We start from the raw sequence: 20007 nt of genomic DNA, 5'->3' as shown, positions 1-20007 counted from the left end.
TTCAAACAAAACATTCAATAGTGACCCTAAACATCAGCCACTTAAGCGGAACTGCAAACCACTCAAGAAAAAAAGTGCCTCAATCAACTGGGAGAATTGAGGAACAGATTATGAAAATTCACTCAGGAGCTCCCTCAGCAGTTATTTCAGGTGCTGCTGCTAAGGAGACCTAGTGAAACAGCAATTAAAAGAAAAGCACAGCAGCCCAAGCAGAGCTAGGATTCATCCCACTGAGATGGAAATACGAAGAAAATGCAGATGACACTGATGCCATATTCTAAAATGTTCAATATAATAATTTACTTACAAAATGATAACAGTGATGATTTATTTCTTATTCTTACTTATTTCCTTGTTTTCACTTCTTTGTTACTTAGCAGACCAAATTCCATAAATAGCTTACTGTGAAAAAATGTATCTTTGTATATTCACCACCCATTATAGTGGGAGAGCATGGAAGGCAGAGAGGAACTTCCCACTCAACCACAGAGTACGGAGTTTATTCCACATGCAGGGATACTTGATAACTTTTCAATTCCTTCAAGAGAGGGGCGTTTACAAGGGGCTCTAACAAATACTGCAAAATTCCATTCTAGATGTTTTCTAGGATAATCTTGACACAAGTGCACTTATGTTTTACTTCACATTATGCACAGACCAGATTAGAGCCCAGGCTTTAAGGGCTGCTAACATCACCTTACACCAATATTCATTTTATCAAAAGAAAATTAATTAGATGCCATATAATCTAATTATAAACCACAAGCAAACATTCAAATAGCCAGGTATATAGCCACAAACCTTAAAAGGACTCATTTAATTGGCTTCTTTCTAAAAGTCTCCTTAGAAGTAAAGCACTTTTCGAGAGCCTCAAGTTTCAGCATTGGAAGCTCTTGGCATCCCACCTATACCTCAAAAGAAGATGTATTACCTGGTGGGGGACAAATGAAGTGTCTTTTCATTCACTATACCAACATGATCCTCTTAGAGTGTTTCCCAGATATCTTTAGTCATTTTTGAAATATGGGGAGGCAGCTGGACGACACAACCTTAACAACATATAAATAGATCAAATAAACAAAGGAAGTTCAGAGAACACATTTCTTGTTGTTGTTGTTTTTTCCTCTTAAGTGTGTTTTACTCAATCCATATGGCTTCAGATATATTTTCTCTAGTGTTACTGAGTAGTCAGGTCCCTAAGAAATGAGTAATAAAGTGGGTGGAAGGTTAAGGGGCCAAAATCAACAAAAGAAGGAAATGAGGAAAAAGTCCAGTGAAACTCAAAGGCCTCTAAACTAGTTGGGAAAATAAAATGATTCCAAGAATTGGCTGGGATCCTGCAAGAATCTGCTTTCATATGGTTCATGAGGGGGTGATTCAAACTGAATCACAGCTACCAAGCCACTGATTGCCAAAAGCCCTTCAGTGTAGCATCTGTGCCTGATAATGTCCCAGTACAGAGGTCACACTAAACTCTGAAATTCTATGCAAAGCACTTAAGAAATGTAATGAATGCTGCTCTGGAAGGGGAAAGAAGAGATATATGTACAAAGGCCAGGCAATATACAAGTTTGGTTTTCCACTGCAGTTTACAGAAACAGGTATATCATGCAGATGTTTCCTTGCAGAAGGGATTCACCCAGTGAAGGCTTCCACCTGGAGGTAAGCGGTATTACCTTGGGGCTTACACTTTGAGCCAAGGTCTGGACTGTAACTTTGGAAATTCAAAAATCCCCTCTAGCACTAATTGCTCACTGAAAAAAAGTGATGTATAAAACAGAGTGCCAATTTAAGATATTTTAATAACAATTATAAAAATTGTAATAAAAATTATATTAAGCCACTAATCATAATCAGAACATTTCTTTGGTCAATATAGGGCCAGAATAAAGGCACTCAGGTGTAGCTTAAGAAATGTTCCTCAACTAAGATTGTTCTAGTAGTCTTTCTCAACAAAAGGGATGATCTCACCAATGAGACTATATTATTCCAAATGTGTTGGACAGTGCTGGAAGTATAATTTGTACTTCTGTTTTCTGGGGTTGGCTCTTTTCAGGTACCCTTTCCCTACTTTACGTATGTTAATCCCACTTCATTAAGCCCTCTCACGGAGATGCACCATATTCCTCCCCTACCACACCATCCCCAACAGTACACCTCAGAGTTGAGAGGTAGGATTCTGCCCTCATTTTTCCGTACTACAACCTTTATGCAAAATTTCCAGTTCCTTTAAAAGTCATGTTAATTGGCTATACCAATCTCTGATCATTACCTCCTATCATTTCAGTTCTACTACAACTGACCTTTAACCACACAAACCTCTATTTGTCGACTCTTGATTTTCCCTTCTCTGTCTAGCTTAGATTCTGTGGCTGCATTTCAAATATTTTTTTGCCAACACTCTCAATTCCTTTGCCATGTTGTTCTTCTATACCCTAGATGTAGATCAACTCTGAGTTTTAGCTCAACATGGTGTTGGAGAAAAATCACAAAATAAAGGGTGCTACTATAAATTTATGGTATCCAACTACAGCTGGGCCCACAAGGCTCTCAGCAGTCATTTTACATGTTCTTAGGTTATCAACTGCTACATTAGCTCTGGCAAAATTTTCCAATCAAATCAAACCTAACTCACTCAAACTCTCCTGATTATTCAGGCTCATCTCTTCAAACTTCTCATCCCTGACACACCAAAACTATCCTAAATTGTTTTATTTTAAAAATATATAATTTATATACCATAAAATTTATTCCTAATTTAAGTTATACAGTTCAGTGGCTTTCATATATTTACAGGGTGACTTTCACATATTACTACCAACACCATAATTGGTTTTACAACATTTTCATCATCCCTAAAAGAAACTCGGTACCCATTAGCAGTCACTGCCCATTCCCCCCTCCCCCTAGGCCCAGGTAACCACTAATCTGCCTTCTGTCTTTATAGATATACATATTCTTGACATTTCATATAAATTTAATATTCTCTGACCTTTTGTGTCTGGCTTCATTCACTTAGCATAAAGTTTTCAAGGTTCATCACATTTTAGCATGTATCAGTATTTCATATCTTTTCATGGATGAATAATACCACATTTTGTTTATCCATTCAAAGACTGATAGACTGATAAGACTTGGGTTGTTTGTATTTTTCGTCTGTAGTGAATAACGCTGCTTAAGAACATTTGTGTACAGTTTTTGTGTGGACACGTTTTCAATTTTCTTAGGCCTATACCTAGAAATGGAATTGCTGAGTCATATGATAACTCCATGTCTAACATTTTAAGGAACTGCCAAACTGTTTTCCAAAGCACCTGCACCATTTTACATTCCCACTAGCAACGTTTGAGATTTCCAAATTCCGCATACCCTTACCACACTTCTTAGGAGTGCTAAAGAAATATCAATTCTACCCTCCTCCAGCTTTCCACATGGGCTAAGGGAAATACAGAACTCCAGCCCACTTCAGCCATCCTGTCCCACTGAAAGGGGGAAAAAACTAAGAAGCACTGGTGAAGTTTATAGTCCAGGGGCACAGGCTCACCAAAAGACTGAGACCTAATCATAGTACTACAGAATGCTTCTCCTCCCCTCACACCTTACCACTACATCACTAAAGGCCTATATACCACAGTTCCTTTCACCCAGGACATCATTTCTACCTTTCAACAAAAATTTACAAGGCATACTAAAAGACAAAAAACGATTTGAGGGGACTGAACAAGGATTAGAACCAGATTAAGATACAGCATGGTTTTTATTTCTTAACTTTTAAAAAATTGAAATACAGTTGGTTTACAATATTATATTAGTTTCAAGTGTATAATATAGTGATTAATATTTTTACAGATTATACTCCATAAAAAGTTATTATAAAATATTGGCTATACTCCCTGTGGGATACATTACATCCTTGTAACTTATTTATTTTAGACCTCGTAGTTTGTACCTCTTAATTCCCTTCACCTATTTTAGTCTTTCCCACCCATTCTTCCCTCTGGTAACCACTAGTTTGTTACCTGTATCTGTAAGGCTGTTTCTGTTTTGTTATATTCATTTGTTTGTTTTATTTAAAAAATTCTACATATAAGTGAAAACATACAGTATTTGTCTTTCTCTGTCTCACTTATTTCACTAAGCATAATACCCTCTAGGCCCATCCATGTTGTTGCAAGTGGCAAAATTCCATTTTTTTTTAAAGACTGAGTAATATTGCATTGTATATCTATAGCACATCTTCTTTATCCATTCATTTGTTGATGGACACTTAGGATGCTTGGCTATTATAAAGAACGCTGCTATGAATGTTGGGGTGCATATATCTTTTCAAATTAGTGCTTTTGTTTTCTTCAAATAAATACCCAGGAGTGGAACTGCTGGATGGTATGGTAGTTCTGCTTTTAATTTTTGAGAAAACTCCGTACTGTTTTCCATAGTGACTATTCCAATTTACATTCCTACCAACAAAGTGCTAGGGTTCTCTTTTCTCCACATCCTTGTCAACATTTATTATTTCTTGTCTTTTTGACGATAGCCATTCTGACAGGTGTGAGATGATATCTCACTGTGGTTTTGATTTGCATTACCCTGATGATTAGTGATATTAAGCATCTTTTCATATGTCTGTTGGCCATCTGTATGTCTTCTTTGGAAAAATGCTTATTTAGGTTCTCTGCTCATTTTTAAATTGGGCTTTTTTTTTTGATATTGAGATGTATGAGTTCTTTATATATTTTGGATATTAACCCCTTAACAAACATATCATTTGCAGATATCTTCTCCCATTCAGTAGGCTGCCTTTTCATTTTGTTGATGGTTTTCTTTCCCACACAAAAGCTTTTAAGTTTGATTAGGTCCCATCTGTTTATTTTTGCTTTTGTCTCCCTTGCCTGAGGAGAAAGATCCAAAAAAAAAAAAAAAAAAAAAAAATCACTAAGACCAATGTCAAAGAGCCCACTGTCTACGTTTTCTTCTAGGAGTTTTATAGTTTCAGGTCTTACATTTAGGTCTTTAATCCACTTGAGTTTATTATTGCATATGGTGTGAAAAAATGTTCTAATTTCATTCTTTTACATGTAGCTGTCCAGTTTCCCCAAACCACTTACTGAAGAGCCTGTGTTTTCCCCATTGTATACTCTTGCCTCCTTTGTCACAGATTAATTTACCATATGTGTGTGGGTTTATTTCTGGGCTCTCTATTCTGTTCCATTGACTATGTGTCTGTGTTTGCACCAGTACCATATTGTTTTGATTACTGTAGCTTTGTAGTATAGTCTGAAGTCAGACAGCATGATACCTCCAGCTTTGTTCTTTTTTCTCAAGACTGCTTTGGCTGTTCAGGGTCTTCTGTGGTTCCATATAAGTTTTAGGATTATTTGTTCTAGTTCTGTTACAAATGTCATGGGTATTTTGATAGGAATTATATTAAATCTGTAGACTGCTTTGGGCGGTATGGTCATTTTAATAATATAAATCCTTCCAATCCATGAACATGGAGTATCTTTCCATTTATTTGTATCATCTTCGGTTTCCTTCATAAATGTCTTACAGTTTTCAGAATACAGGTCTTTCACCTCCTTGGTTAAATTTATTCCTAGATATTTCATTCTTTTTGATGCAATTGTAAATGGTACTGTTTTCTTGATTTCTCTTTCTGAAGTTCATTATTAACGTAAAGAAATGCAACAGATTTCTGTATATTAATATCGTATCCTGCACTTGACTGAATTAATTTATTTTAATATTTTTTTTGGTGGGGTTGTTAGGGTTTTCTATATATAGAATCATGTCATCTGCAAATAGTGACAGTTTTACTTCTTCCTTTCCAATTTGGATGCCTTTTCTTTTTCTTGTCTGATTTCTGTGGCTAGGACTTCCAATATAAATTAAATAGAAATGGTGAGAGTGGGCATTCTTGTCTTGTTCCTGATCTTAGAGGAAAAGCTTTCAACATTTCAACACTGAGTATGATACTAGCTGTGGGTTTGTCATAAATGGCCTTTATTATGTTGAGGTATGTTCCCTCTATACCCACTTGTTGAGAGTTTTTAATCATGAATTTTGTCAAATGCTTTTACTGCATCTTTAAGATGATCATGATTATCCTCCATTTTGTTAATATGGTGTAACATATTGATTGATTTGTGAATAGTGAACCATCCCTGCATCCCTGGAATAAATCTCACTTGATCATGATGTATAATCCTTTTTACATATTGTTGATTCAGTTTGCTAGTATTTTGTTGAGGATTTTTCCATCTATGTTCATCAGGGATACTGGCCTGTATTTTTCTTTTTTTGTAGTGTCTCTGTCTGGTTTGGATATCAGGATAATGCTGGCCTTGTAGAATGAGTTAGGGAGTGTTCCCTCCCCTTCAATTTTTTGGAATAGTTTGGATAGACATTAACTCTTCTTTAAATGTTTTGTAGACTTCCCCTGTGAAGCCATATGGTCCTGGACTTTTAATTGTTGGGAGTTTTAAATTACTGATTCAATTTCAATACTAGTGATCGGTCTGTTCAGATTTTCTACTTCCTGATTCAGTCTTGGAAGAGTGTATGTTTGTATGAATTTATCCATTTCTTCGAGGTTGTCCAATTTGTCACTGTATAGCTGTTCATAGTATTCTCCTAGGGTTGTTTGTATTTCTGTAATATCAGTTGTAACTTCTCCTCTTTCATTTCTAATTTTGTTTATTTGGGCCCACTTTCTTTTTTCCTTAATGAGTCTAGCTAAAGGTTTATCAGTTTTGTCTATCTTTTCAAAAAGCCAGATCTTAGTTTCATCGATCTTTTCTATTGTTTTTTGTTTTGTTTTGTGTTTTTGGTATTTTCACTATGATCTTTTTTGTTTCCTTCCTTCTGCTGACTTTGGGCTTTGTTCTTCTTTTTCTAATTCCTTTAGGTGGAAAGTTAGGTTGTTTGTTTGAGATTTTTCTTATTTCTTGAGGTAGGCCTTGAATTGCTATAAACTTAACTCTTAGAAATGCTTTTGTTGCATCCCACAGATTTTAGAAAGTTGTATTTCTATTTTCATTTGTCTCAAGGTATTTTCTAATTTCCTCTTTGATTTCTTCACTGACCCATTGGTTTTTTTGGTAGCATGTGGCTTAGTCTTCTCCTGTGCAGAGGGTCAGCACCACTAACACCCATGTTGTTCAACTGTATGTAAAATTTAATTGCTTTTCTGTATACTAGCAATGAACAAGTGAAATTTGAAATTAAAAACACATTACCATTTATATTAGCACCCCCCCCCCCAATGAAATACTTAGGTATAAATCTAACAATATTTTACAAGATCTCTATGAGGAAAACTACAAAACTCAGATGAAAGATATCAAAGAAGGACAAAATAAATGGAAAAATATTCTGCATTCACGGGTAGGAAGACTCAATATTGTCAAGATGTCAGTTCTTCCCAGTTTGAGCTATACATTCAACTCAATCCCAATAAAAATCCCAGCAAGTAATTTTGTGGATATCAATAAACTGATTCTAAAGTTTATATGGAGAGGCAAAAGACTCAGAATAGCCAAGTCAATATTGAAGGAGAACAACAAAGTTGAAGGACTGACACTACCCAACTTCAAGACTTCCTATTAAGCTACAATAATCAAGACAGTGTGTACTTGGGAAAGAAAAGACAAATTATTGAAACAGAATAGAGATTCTAGCTAGAAATAAACCTATATAAATACAGTCAACTGATCTTTGACAAAGGAGCAAAGGCAAAACAATGAAATAAAGATAGTCTTTCAAGAAATGGTGCTGGAACAACTGGACATCCATATGCAAAACAAACAAACAAACAAAAACAACTTGAAACAGACCTTACACCCTTCACAAATATTAACTCAAAACGCATCATAAACCTAAATTTAAAATTTAAAATTTAAAACTATAAAATTCTTAGAAGACAGCACAGGAGAAAAATCTAGATGACTTTGGGTATGACAATGACTTTTTAAATATAACACCAAAGGCACAATCTGTGAAAGAATTGATAAGCTGGATTTCATTAAAATGAAAAACTTTTGCTCTGTGAAAGACAATGTCAAGAGAATGAGAAGACAAGCTGTAGATGTGAAAAAAGTATTTGCAGAAGATACATCTGATAAAGAAATTTATCCAAAATATACACAGAACTCTTAAAACTCATCAATAAGGAAATGAACGACCCAATTAAAATATGGGCCAAAGACCTGAACAGACTCCTCAACAGTGCATATGTACAGATGACAAATAGCATATGAAAAGATGTTTAATATCATATGTCAGTCGGGAATTGAAAATTAAAACAATGAGATACCACTACACATCTATTAGAACAGTTAAAATGCAAAAACACTGTCAACACCGAATACTGGCTAGGATATGGAGCAACAGAGATCTTATTCATTACTGGTAGAAATGAATGCAAAATGGTACAGCCACTAAAGAAGACCATTTGGTAGTTTCTTACAAAACTACTCATACTCTTACCAGCAACTGGGTTCTTTGGTATTTATCCAAAGGAATTAAAAAGTTATGTTCATACAAAAACCTGCACATGGATGTTTATAGCAGCTTTATTTATAATGTCAAAATTTGGACACAACCGAGACGTCCTTCAGTAGGTGGGTGGATAAACAAACTGTGGTACACCCAGATAATGGAATACTATTCAGTGCTAACAAGAAGTAAGTTATCAAGCCAAGAAAAAACATGGAGAAAACTTAAATGCATAATACAAAGAGAAAAAAGCCAATCTGAAAAGGCTACATAGTGTATGATTCCAATATCACTACATTCCAGATAAGGTAAAACTATGGAGACAGTAAAAAGATGAATGATTGGGAGGGGTTAGGGAGGAGGCAGGAGTGAAAAGGCAGAACACAGAGGATTTTTAGGGCTGTGAAATTATTCTGCATGACACTAGAATGATAGATATATGTCATATATTTGTCAAATCCCATAGAAGGTACAACACCAAGAGTGAACCCTAATGTAAACTATGGAATTGGGTGATGATTATGTGTCAATGTAGGCTCATTAACTATAACATATGTACCACTCTGGTAGGGGGTGTTAAGAGTGGGGGAGGTTGTACACATATGGGGACATGGAGTATATGGGAACTCTGTACTTTCTGCTTAATTTTTCTGTGAACCTAAAACTGCTCTAAAATATAAAGTTTATTAATTTAAAAATTAATTTCATATATTATAATTATACAATTTATTGTAAGATAGCCCTGAAGTTGAAGAATAAATACAACTGATTTTTATATGCATACAATTTAACAGGAGCAAGTGAAAGAAGAAGCTTACTACAGAATGATCTACCAGCTGTGAACATTTAGCTAAGAGCATTAAGCAGGCTGTGGGCATTAATCAATATGTTTTACAGAGGTAATAAGAACACTGGCTAATCCCACTAGGCAGTTAACTGGGGTTCATTAAGAACTCTCTAACTGTAGGTTTTGATACGGGAGATGAGGGGGCAAAAGATAAGGGTAGGTAATTTGGTGGTAATTAAGTACTTACTTTTTGGGGGATGGGTAGGATGGGGGAGATAATTAGAGTTTAAGGCTTAGGGTTGTTTCAGTACCTAAGAAGGGCATAGAGGTGTGCGTTTGGCTGGGTGTTGGAGTGAGCAGAAAATGTGGCTCTCTATTCCTAGACTCTAGAGCCCAGGCTCCTGTAACCATGACTACTGTTAATTTTTAAAAATGTAGTAGGCTAGTCTAAGAACTAAATAATAGAGAAACTGATTCATTCATTCAACAAGTATTTATTGGGTATCTAACACTGTAGGCACTTTATATGTACTGGGGATATAGCAGCAATCAAAACAGGCAAAAATCCCCACCCTTACTGAGCTCAGTATAATGGGATACAGACAAAAAACAAGATAAAATAAGTAAAATGAATAATGTTACATAGTGATAAGTACAAAGAAAAAAAGAGAGCAAGGAAAGAGCCCAGGAAGAGTTCAAGGGAAGAGGGTTCTGGAATTTTAAATAGAGGCCAGGAAAGGCTTCACTGAGGTAACCTTTGGGGAAAGACCTAAAGGAGATGAAGAGCTGTGCACATGTGTGAGGACAGAGTGGTCCAGGCAGGGGGAACACATGCAAGGCGTACACTTGGTATGATTGAAGGAGGCAGCAAATCTGGCTGGATTGAAATAGGGGCAAAAATAGTAGATGATGCTGACTGCTATAGGGGACCAGACCATATATGGCTTTGTAAATCATAGTAAAGACTGGCCTTTACTCTTGAGTTGCAAAGCCACTAGAACATTTTGAGTAGATAAGGCATGGAATCAGCCATTTTTATAAGATCACCATGGCTGCAGTTTGGAGAATAGAATGAAGGGTGAAGAGGGTCAAGGGCAGAAGTAAGGAGATCACTTAGGAATCTATTGCAGTAATCCATGTGAAAGTTGATGGTGGATTGGATCACAGTGGTAGTAGTGGAGGTGATGAGAAGTGGTCAGATTCTTGATGTATTTTGAAGGTAGAGCCAATTTCTCAGTTCAAAATAACTGGAAAAAAAAATTAGGAATAGAATCTAACTGTGGCCTGCATATATTTTAACTGTAGTTTTATAACCTGTTTAGTGATAAAGCTATACTGACAATATATTACTTCCAATTTTTTGTAGTTAAATATAGTGGGTTTTTTTGGGCCATAAAGGAAATAATCCAGCCTCTTTTTAAGGCAAATGCTTGCAGAATTTATATTTGAACAACAAACATTTGTTGAGTACCTTTACGTGTGACTAAGATTATGCCTGGTGTCAAGTGGTGTGTGCTGTTATTCTCCTTGGTCTAGAGACACTGTTCTCAGACAACAATGATAAGTGGGAAGAAGAGGCCAGGGTTAGAAACAAACATAAATCTTCTATCGTTGTTTATGAGTTTTTGAAGTGAGAGTTTTGCAAACTTTTGAGTTAGGTATTTTCTACAAAATACAGAAGTACTAGATCATCAAAAGAAACTGGGCACAGTTTAGATTTCTTTTGAGATAGTTTGATCCCTGTACATGCATTTTTTTCTTCTCAGTGGAATCTTGATGGAGAATTGTTACCATCAGGACACAAAATATGTTGTGAAAAAAAAAAAAACAATCCTGAACATCTAGACATAGTGTTTTGTATCAGGTTAAAGCACTGTGATAACACAGAGAAAATAAGAAACATTTTCCTCTGCCAAAGCAAATTTGTCACTTTACAAGCAGGGTGTTGCCTTTTGAGGTCACAGTCCACATATTTGGCTTTTTCATGGTGACTGTTGGTCCCAAATTGCCCTTCCTACACAGCCTATTCAAGCACTGCTTTTATTATTAGTAAACAGATAACTGCCCAAGTAAGAAACTTCTGGACCAGTGCCAGAAATAAGAGTTAAAATAATCCAATAAAATTTGGGAGTACTTCCTTAGTGTAAAGTACTTTCCCAAACAATTTCCTGGGACACTGGGGTACTATGAAACAGTAAAAGGTAGGCGTGTATGAGGCAGGGGAGGAGACGTGAGAGGGGGGAACTTCCTACTCCATCTAGGAAGCCACATGATATATATTTTTTCACTCACTTCTTAGTGATTCTCATGGAGGTTATATCAGAAAAGAGGAATTTTATGTTTACCAAGAGGGAAATGAATTTTGAAAAAGCAATGCTTTTCACAGTTTACTACATGTCACTGTGTAAGGTATCAAAGACACAGAGGTAATTAAGATTAAGAAGAAATTCTTGTCCTTTAGAGTTCGTAATCTATTGGGGCACAGAAGGGCAAACAGTAAAAAAAAATTGCAAAGGCTGTAGTAGCTAATGTGTGTAAAGTTACTTATTTACTTATTTATCTATTTAAATATATGAGAAAACAGGGAAGAAATACAGATGAATTAAACAGATGGGGTGACCAGCTAAGATAACTGCTAATGATCGTAGTGAATTCACAGAGCATTCGAGATCTGAAGGAAACAGAAACTACTAAGTGAGTAAAACCTGAGAAGAAACACTTAGTTCAGGGTACTTACATGTTTAGAATCCAGACTCATATTAAGGAGGCAGATAGTATTCATTTCTAGTTCTTAAACAAAATTATTCAAGCCTGGAGTCTGAGAAAGCTATACATGAGAAAGCAGAAGCAACAAAGGTCTCTAGTATCTTGACCCAAACAAAAACTTAATAGTTAACAGTTCTAGGGCAAGGGTCCTTACTGGTTCAAGGAACACTGCTCCTCTATTTTCTTATGTTTTACACTGCTTTCTTCAGCTCAAACTTACAGCTGTGAAACAACACTGCAAAGAAGAGATGGAAAGGATGTTCTTTTCTGCTACAGTCAATAATTCCCAAACCTTTTACTCTTCCAAATCTGATGAATACTAAAAGTAAAAGATGATGTTTAAGGAAAGTCAGAGATCACTTATAAAAACTATAGTGTAATAAAAGGAAATAGATCCCATCAAAGGTTCTTCATTTTAATCAACTTTATTTTAATCAATCAATTTAATTTAATACAAAGTAAATTCTCTTCCTAGGGAGAATTCCTAAAAGAAAAAACAGAGAGCTTTGGGTAGTAAGGAAGTTTTCGTTAGTCAAAAGTTGAAGACAAAAACAACAACAAAACAACAAAAAAACGTTAGCTGCAGTGAGTCAAAGGCAGTTAATGGAATAATAAAATGAAATTCACAGTTTTCCTCACAAAACAAATAGGCACAATTGCAGTTTAACAGAACAGTTTAAACTGAAAGAGAGAATATTTAAAACTCAGATTTTGCTATATTTTGCTTTTGAAATTCACGCTTTTCCCTACAAAACAAATAGGCACAGTTGCAGTTTAATAGAGCAGTTTAATGAAAGAGACAAAACTTAAAACTCAGAACTATTTTGCTATATTTTGCTTTTGAATCCTAAAGCTGATAATGCTCAGGACTTCAGAAAGTAAATCAAATAGCCATAGAATTCGAATGTGACACATTTAAAGCTCTAGAAGACCAGTTTCCCAGGAACATTTTTCCTTTAAATACCCTTCCCAGTATGAAAAGGCTTCGCCCTTCATACACAGATGGCAATTCCAATCAAGCGCTTAGATGTTATCTTCCTGGTTTACAAGCTACTGATTTTGTTTCCGTTGTTTCTAGGTGAAACAAAAACAAGTTTAAAACCAAGTTTAAAAACAGACGAATGGATAAAGAAGATGTGGTACATATATACAATGGAATATGACTCAGCCATAAAAAGGAATGAAATTGGGTCATTTGTAGAGACGTGGATGGATCTAGAGACTGTCATACAGAGTGAAGTAAGTCAGAAAGAGAAAAACAAATATCGTTTATTAATGCATATATGTGGAACCTAGGAAAATGGTACAGATGAACGGGTTTGCAGGGCAGAAATAGAGACACAGATGTAGAGAACAAATGTATGGACACCAAGGGGGAAAAGTGGTGGGGGGGTGATGGTGGCGGTGGGATGAATTGGGAGATTGGGATTGACATGTATACACTAATATGTATAAAATGGATAACGAATAAGAACCTGCTGTATAAAAAAATAAATAAAATAAAATTCAAAAAAAAAAAGAGCAATAGTAAAAAAACAACCACATATTAGCAGTAACTAACTGAGGAGTAACCAGACTAAATCACCTCAAGATTCTTGGTGTTTGAGTGTATTTACTAAAATCTGACAAAATTTGTATTTCCAGAGTTGCCTATTGCTGTTGAAAGGCTCAACTAGTCCAGTAAGGCAGGACTATGTCCCACAGGATAAGAATTTGCAGAATGATTTGTTTTGCTCTTCCTTCTACATTAAATGCATTCACTCGCCTGTGGTAGCAAGTACTTCTGCGGAGAACAGAAATTCACTATAGGACCAAGTAGAGGCATTATGTGATTTCTGCTTTCAATACCTTGATATGTAAAATGGTGCTAATAATACCTTCTCTATTTAACTCAAAAAGGTATTGTGCGGAGCAAATAAATATTTCTTTATGTTATCTGCAAACAATAAAATAATGTAAAAGCTATTTTTGCTAATTATGATACAAGGTTTTCAATGAAATATTTATGAGAAAGTATATTACACACATTGTGATACACCATATTAACAAATTGAAGAATAAAAACCATATGATCATCTCAATAGATGCAGAAAAAGCTTTTGACAAAATTCAACACCGATTTATGATAAAAACTCTCCAGAAAGTGGGCATAGAGGGAACCTACCTCAACATAATAAAGGCCATATATGACAAACCCACAGCAAACATCATTCTCAATGGTGAAAAACTGAAAGCTTTTCTTCTAAGATCAGGAGGAAAACAAGGATGTCCACTCTTGCCACTATTATTCAACATAGTTTTGGAAGTCCTAGCCACAGCAATCAGAGAAGAAAAAGAAATAAAAGGACTATAAATTGGGAAAGAAGAAGTAAAACTGTCACTGTTTGCAGATGACATGATACTATATATAGAGAATCCTAAAGATGCCACCAGAAAACTACTAGAGCTAATCAATGAATTTGGTAAAGTTGCAGGATACAAAATCAATGTACAGAAATCTCTTGCATTCCTATACACTAATGATGAAAAATCGGAAAGAGAAATAAAGGAAACACTGCCATTTACCACTGTAACAAGAAGAATAAAATACCTAGGAGTAAACCTACCTAGGGAGACAAAAGACCTGTATACAGAAAACTATAAGACACTGATGAAAGAAATTAAAGATGATACAAACAGATGGAGAGATATACCATGTTCTTGGATTGGAAGAATCAACATTGTGAAAATGACTCTACTACCCAAAGCAATCTACAGATTTAATGCAATCCCTATCAAATTACCAATGGCATTTTTTACAGAACTAGAACAAAAAAATCTTAAAATTCGTATGGAGACACAAAAGACCCCGAATAGTCAAAGCAGTCTTGAGGGAAAAAAACAGAGCTGGAGGAATCAGACTCCCTGACTTCAGACTATACTACAAAGCTACAGTAATCAAGACAGTATGGTACTGGCACAAAAACAGAAATATAGATCAATGGAACAGGATAGAAAGCCCAGAGATAAACCCACGCACATATGGTCAACTAATCTATGACAAAGGAGGCAAGGATATACAATGGAGAAAAGACAGTCTCTTCAATAAGTGGTGCTGGGAAAACTGGACAGCTACATGTAAAAGAATGAAATTAGAACACTCCCTAACACCATACACAAAAATAAACTCAAAATGGATTAAAGACCTAAATATAAGACCGGACACTATAAAACTCTGAGAGGAAAACATAGGAAGAACACTCTTTGACATAAATCACAGCAAGATCTTTTTTGATCCACCTCCTAGAGCAATGGAAATAAAAACAAAAATAAACAAATGGGACCTAATGAAACTTCAAAGCCTTTGCAAAGCAAACTACAAACAAGACGAAAAGACAACCCTCAGAATGGGAGAAAATATTTGCAAACAAATCAACAAAGGATTAATCTCCAAAATATATAAACAGCTCATGCAGCTCAATATTAAAAAACAAACAACCCAATCAAAAAATGGGCAGAAGACCTAAACAGACATTTCTCCAAAGAAGACATACGGATGGCCAAGAAGCACATGAAAAACTGCTCTACATCACTAATTATTAGAGAAATGCAAATCAAAACTACAACGAGGTATCACCTCACACCAGCTAGAATGGGCATCATCAGAAAATCTACAAACAACAAATGCTGGAGAGGGTGTGGAGAAAAGGGAACTCTCTTGCACTCTTGGTGGGAATGTAAATTGATACAGCCACTATGGAGAACAGTATGGAGGTTCCTTAAAAAACTAAAAATAGAATTACCATATGACCCAGCAATCCCACTACTGGGCATATACTCTGAGAGAACCATAATTCAGAAAGACACATGCACCCCAATGTTTATTGCAGCACTATTTACAACAGCCAGGACATGGAAGCAACCTAAATGCCCATCAACAGATGAATGGATAAAGAAGATGTGGTACATATATACAATGGAATATGACTCAGCCATAAAAAGGAACGAAATCGGGTCATTTGTAGAGACGTGGATGGATCTAGAAACTGTCATACAGAGTGAAGTAAGTCAGAAAGAGAAAAACAAATATCGTATATTAACGCATATATGTGGAACCTAGAAAAATGGTACAGATGAACCGGTTTGCAGGGCAGAAATTGAGACACAGATGCAGAGAACAAACATATGGACACCAAAGGGGGATGGTGGCGGGGGTGGTGGTGGTGGTGGTGTGATGAATTGGGAGATTGGGACTGACATATATACACTAATATGTATAAAATGGATAACTAATAAGAACCTGCTGTATAAAAAAATAAATAAAATTAAATAAATAAAAAAAAAGACACATGCACCCCAATGTTCATTGCAGCACTATTTACAATAGCCAGGTCATGGAAGCAACCTAAATGCCCATCAACAGACAAATGGATAAAGAAGATGTGATACATATATACAATGGAATATGACTCAGCCATAAAAAGGAACGATATTGGGTCATTTGTATAGACATGGATGGATCTAGAGACTGTCATACAGAGTGAAGTAAGTCAGAAAGAGAAAAACAAATATCATATATTCACGCATATATGTGGAACCTAGGAAGATGGTACAGATGAACCGGTTTGCAGGGCAGAAATTGAGACACAGATGCAGAGAACAAACATATGGACACCAAGGGGGGAAAGTGGTGGGGGGGGTGGTGGTGTGATGAATTGGGATTGACATATATACAGTAATATGTATAAAATGAATAATTAATATGAACCTGCTGTATAAAAAATAAAATTAAATTAAAAAAAAGTATATTACACATATTATAGTTATATCAAAAGAAGAGATACATAAGATTGGAAGGAAACACACCCAAATGCTCAAAGTAATAATGTTTTAGGATGATGAAATTATGAGTAATTACTTTCCAGTCTTTTGTTTTTACTCCCCAACATTCAGTAATATGGTTGTGTTACTTTAAAGAAAGAGGAAAGTACCATAAAAAATCACAGACCTTTTAAACTTCAATTTTAATTTCACATGCAATACACTTTCTTTTTATGAATACACTTTCTTTTTAAAACTTTTTACTACATATAGAACTAAAATTCCCTTTGACCAGACTCTTCCCATTTTCCTCTCCAGAAAATATACTACCTTATTGCTGAAAGGAGCCTTAGAGATAATTTCTAGTGATAAATTCATTGTCTCACTCTCTCAAATCAGAATGAGCCCTTCAGGACAGAGAAGAGTAAACATGTCTAGCAGGAAAAGTATGAGAGCACAGTTTATAAACTGTCTGTTTTATATTAAAAAATTCATTTAAATTCTGCATTCAATTTTATAAAACAGTGTTTATTCTAATGCAAAAAGAAATGTTTGAAACTATAGGAGACCAGGAGAAAGTATCATGTACTCTCAAGACAACAATATATTTCCCTATGAATGCATTACCATGTGGCACAGGTTAGGTTCATCTTCCTGACAGATACCTGAGAACTTTCGATACTGAGAGAAAAAGAAGTGCTGTGACTTCCTTCCTACTCCTTCGCTACCACACAGCAATAGAATGAGTAATTCCTATTATTGGCTAGAACTATAGGTTAACTCAAGTTATATCCTGTTAACCTTCCAGATAAAATTACATGACAATACACTGCAAATATCATACAAAAATCCCATTTAATTATGAGAAAACAGACCACGACCATGAAATTAATATGCTTTGGCATTTCCTTAAAAGGTTTAATTCTGAAAACTACAATATATCTGAGGTTGATAAATGTACATTCTCATGTCACTGGTAGGAAAAGTAACAAGCTGTTTATGAGTAAATAGTCATTTTACTTCTTGCTAATGTATCTTGAGATATACCTCAAATATAGTATACTTGATCCATCTCTAATTCCACTGTCATCCCTTTTCCTTCAGAAATTTGACTCCAAATCTAGCTTACATGAAAAAGCTCATCATTACAATGTTTTGCCACAGAAACATTTTCTCTGGAGGTATTTATTCTTATTACAAAGTCTCTCCAAATATCTAATTTGACTCTTGGTGTTTAGTAACATTAGAATATTTAAAAGACAAAGTTAGTAACTTAAAATCAAGACGTACCAATGTGAGCTATGAGGAAGAAGCACAATTGCAGTTTTCTACAACGAACTCACTCAAATTTGGGGGGAGGAAGAACCAAAGCATCTCAAATTTTTGATAAAGGATTGTGTGCCACGTAAACTACAGGGAGGTAAGCCGAGGCAGTAGGAAGAGCTCTGAACAGAAGTCAGGAAGTCTGAGTCTGAGTTCAGGCATGACACCAACTAGCTATGTCTTCTGGGATCACTAAAACATTCTGGCCTAAGTTTCTTCATCTGTTAATGAAGGACAAGATCAGTTCTAAATTTGTTTAGATGTAAGACCACGACAGAACACCATGAAACAGTACTGTTAATTAAATGATATGAACTAGAAACAACTTTACAAACTAGCAGAAAATAGAAATATATTAAAAGTTCACTATAAACTCATAACCATGAACTGTACATACACAAACACAGAGTTCTCTAAGCACAGGATGCATTTCTGAATTCTTCTCTTAATATTTATTTGCTATCTGGGAGGGAGTCATGGTTAATATTGCAGGCTCTGAAATCAGACTGCCTGAATTCAAATCCCACCTTTTATTCTTTAGTTGTGGAACGTGAGCAAGTTAGTTAATATCTCTGAACCTAAGTTTTCTCATCTGTAAATGAGGATAGTTACAGTAGATACTATGGGAGTTATTTGAATAATCAATCCATGTTAAGCAGGTAGTATGGTGTCCATCACATAGTAAGAGCCTAATAACAATGATAGCAGTAATATTAGCACACATATATTGAGTGTTTACTAAGTATCAGGCAGTATTCTAAGGGTTTACATGTATTACCCCATTTAATCCTCACAACTACCACATGAGATAGATACTATCATTAGCCTCTATTTTACAGTGAACAAACCGATCCATTGAGAGATGTTAAGTAACTTGCCCAAGTTAACTGTGACTGTCATTATTATGGCTATTCACAAATATTTTAGCTCTCCTTTCAGGAAGTGTAAGATTACACTTCCTCACGACCTCTGAAATTAGGCAAGGTTGATGGAACTCATAGGGTCAACTCATAGTGCCACATGATACTTCTAGGCAGAAAGTTTAAGAGTCCAAAAGCAATTTTCCATATTTCCCTTCCCCTATTACAGTGATCATGAAAGTATATATTATAATGGAGTTTACATCAACATGGTTGCCTAAGTGAACAAAAACAGCATAGCCCCTGTTAACCCACTCTGTACAAGTAGCATGAGTGAGAAAAAAAGCCACTGAGATTTTGTAGTGGTTTTCTTACCATAGCAATAACCAAGTATCCTGACAGTAAATTTCAGATTTAGTATCATCATAATTATCTACTTATTCACAGCTAATGCCGAAAGCTTAAGAATTAAAATATGGGAGAAAATAGTACAGTTGTATACATTTATTTCTTTTTTTGGTGTATGAACAAATGAAAGTTTACCATTATCTAATTTAGTATTAGAATTCAAGAATTATTGGTCTGGGGGACTTCTCTGGCCGTCCAGTGGTTAAGACTCCATGTTTCCGCTGCAGGGGGCGCGGGTTTGATCCCTGGTCAGGGAACTAAGATCCCCGCATGCTGCATGGTGCGGCCAAAAAATTAAAAAAAAAAAAAGAATTATTGGTCTAAATGTCTTCATGACCTTGGGCTAGACAAAGACTTCTTGAAGAGGAAACAAAAAGCACTAACCACAAAAGAGAAAAATGATAAATTGCACTTAACTAAAATTAAGAATGTCTGTTCATCAAAGACCATGTTAAAAGACTGAAAAAGTAAGGCATAGACTAGGAAATTATATTTGTAATACATATAATTCCCTAAAGACCCATATTCAGAATATGTAAAGAATTCCTACAAACCAGCAAGATAAAGATA

At 35.4% G+C, this 20007-nt stretch overlaps 1 protein-coding gene across 4 annotated transcripts in view; it reads right to left on the bottom strand.

Annotated features, from left to right (window-relative positions):
- HMG20A (high mobility group 20A) overlaps positions 1–20007 on the bottom strand; it is an 81145-nt gene that overhangs the window by 30895 nt on the left and 30243 nt on the right. The gene's annotated exons all lie outside the window — the stretch shown is intronic.

Source organism: Balaenoptera musculus, chromosome 2 (genome assembly GCF_009873245.2).
Source record: "Balaenoptera musculus isolate JJ_BM4_2016_0621 chromosome 2, mBalMus1.pri.v3, whole genome shotgun sequence".
NCBI lineage: Eukaryota > Metazoa > Chordata > Mammalia > Artiodactyla > Balaenopteridae > Balaenoptera > Balaenoptera musculus.
Note: the sequence above shows the minus strand (reverse complement) of the source record. Positions and strands in the feature narration are given on the sequence as shown.